Here is a 2,443-nt window from a genome sequence, read left to right as displayed (position 1 = left end):
GGAAGGGGAGCAACTGGGCCCAAGCGCCCTACGCTCCTTCGGAGGAGCAGCCCCTCAGCGGCAGGCTTCTCTCCTCAGCTGGTGGAAATCACTCAATTCCCGAATAGAGAATGAAAAATGTTTTCCATTAACACATCTGACACCCCCTCCGGCGCAGGGCTGGCAGTACTCAAGCGCTAATGAGATTTTGCTCCTTCACCAGGGGAGATGAGACAGTAATTGGGGCATGTTTCATTTTCGCGGCGGGACTGGTGGAATTAATTGACCGGGATTAACCCTCCCGTATGGGGGGGAGCAGATATTTCCTTGCCGTGTAGCGGTAGCTGGATGGTGCGGTCTGGGCTGATTAGCCGATGGTTACATGCAGGTGTCAATGAGCAGAGCTTGCCAACACGAACACTTCCTTGGTGCTCTCTGGGCAGGCAGGAGCAGGACTCGGATGCAGCGTTGTGCTAGAACAACCCAGCTCTGTTCAGGATCGGGCTTCCCCCGTTGCTCTCGTACTCCCAGTATAGTCCCTGCCCCCCAAAAGCAAAGAGAGCAGAGCTGGGCTAAAAGCAGCCATCACAACATTCACGCGCGGGGCGACCTTTGCTGCTTGCAGACCTAACGACCGTGGGCAGAAGCTAAGCCGCGCACGGGCCCGGGCAGACGTCTCTCTCCCAAGCCCGAGAGCCGTTGCAGCTGCAGTCCCAGGCTGCTGGTTCCTAGGAAGTGACCGCACCTTGGGCAACGAGAGCCAAGCCCTTGTCTTCCAGCTTCTGCTGAGAAATGACGTCTTCCCCTGCAAAAAATCCCGCCTCGATATCGTTGTTAACCAGTGCCCGGGAATGAGCGTCCGTGCCAGAACGCAATTGTGGGAAGAGACGCTTGCTCACGCAGCAAAGGAGGAAAAGAAAAACAAGGTGAGCTGCTCTCGTGTTTATGCAACGGGCCGCTTAATTGGTGACAGCTGGGATGAAAGTGCAGGGTCTCCAGGCTGGAATTTGTTTTCTCTCTCAGGGCAAAGCCGTGACGTGGGGGCAAATTCCTTGGAGAAGGCCCCTTGAGTCCGGGCCAGGGAGCATCGCACATGCAATATGGAGCCTGTTAAACATGCAAATGAGACGCTCGTTTATCTGTTCCTTGCTTGAGATCTTCACAGACGCACCAAAGACCCTGCCCTGTTCATGCACCCTGAACGTGTCATTTTAGATTCGTGGTTTTAAAACGACGCGTCGGAGCCCGCCTGCTAGACGCGCCGTTCCCGTAAGACACGCGATTTAAAACCACCGATGCAAAATGTTCCTGCCTCAGTCCAAACCCACCTCTCCTGGGCTTCACGTCCAGGCTGGATCCAGTCCACAGGACTGGGCTCTCTTTGCAGCAGTGAACTGGAGACAAACCAGTCTGGGAGCGCTGCCCTGACCCTGCCTCCAGGCTTCTCCAGGGGGTTGTGCGAAGCCCCAGGGCACCTCCGAGCAGGGCAAAGGCAGGAACCAGGCTGGGAAAGGCCAGAGATGGAGACCGTGCCTCTGAGTGTGACGTGGTGCTGAGGGTGATGGAGTCGGCGCTTTCCAGAGGCCACGGCACTTGGCGACTCCTAGAGATGAAGGGCCAGGGAAAGGGATGGTTGGGGCTGGTGATAGACCACTTCTCCATGTAAATGCCAAGGGCTCATTTCAAACTGACCAGGGCGTAAAGAGAGGAGCCGCCATGCCCCAGAGACCAGATCGTAGCTCCCCACCTGCCTGGACGGCTCGCTCGGCACCTTTCCCCACTCGCGTGGGCTTCCCAAAGAGCTGAAACACCAGCGTAGGGCCTTGGCCGTGACTCCGCTGCCAGGACTGGAGCAGGCCCTTTGCAGCCCCTTCCTCGGGGATGTCGTGGCATCCCCATTTCGCTCCAAGCGAGAGGAACTGGCGGGGCAATGCAGCCATGTTGTCACCTCCTCTCTTTCCAGGGACGGCATCAGGGTGAGAGTCGGGGCACGTGGAGGCAGTAGCCTGATCAGAGAGCCCTGCCAGCGGGGCCCAGCACCCTGGATCCAGAGCCAAGGCGTCTCACCCCTCCCTGCTGCAGGGGCAAGGATGTCGTGCCTGTGCATCTCCCATCAGGGGCCCAGGGCTCATCAAGCCAGGATGGGACGAGTTGGGGTAGGAACCATTCATTTTGGGGAGGCCTCAGCCGGCTCCCGAGATCCAGGTTGCAGCCGGGCCCCAGGACAGCTGGGGTGAAGCCTGCAGCTGCCCCTTGCCACGGACACTCCTGCTGCCCCGCTGCACAAGTGGGAAGTGTAGAAGTGGCAGAGAAAGGCAGACAGCTCCGGGGGCAGCTCGTACCCAGGCCCTCAGCTGCTGGCTAGTCGCGCAAGCTGTGTGTTCCTCGAGCAGGGGAAGTAGCTGCTCTGGCGTTCACCCCCAGGGCTGCTGCCCCAGCGTCATCACCCCATAAACATGTCAGC

At 58.9% G+C, this 2,443-nt stretch overlaps 1 long non-coding RNA gene across 1 annotated transcript in view; it reads left to right on the top strand.

The window, feature by feature from the left end:
* The first annotated feature begins 305 nt into the window (after nucleotides 1–305).
* Nucleotides 306–2,443, top strand: part of LOC112548630 — a 4,061-nt gene continuing 1,923 nt past the window's right edge. The window contains exons 1-2 of the long non-coding RNA XR_003092289.1: nucleotides 306–905; nucleotides 1,943–2,135. This is a non-coding gene — a long non-coding RNA (uncharacterized LOC112548630). The remainder of the gene's footprint in view (nucleotides 906–1,942; nucleotides 2,136–2,443) is intronic.

This window comes from Alligator sinensis, unplaced genomic scaffold (assembly GCF_000455745.1).
Source record: "Alligator sinensis unplaced genomic scaffold, ASM45574v1 scaffold1577_1, whole genome shotgun sequence".
NCBI classification, from domain to species: domain Eukaryota; kingdom Metazoa; phylum Chordata; order Crocodylia; family Alligatoridae; genus Alligator; species Alligator sinensis.
The sequence above is the reverse complement of the archived record's forward strand: the minus strand, read 5'-3'. Positions and strand labels throughout refer to the sequence as shown.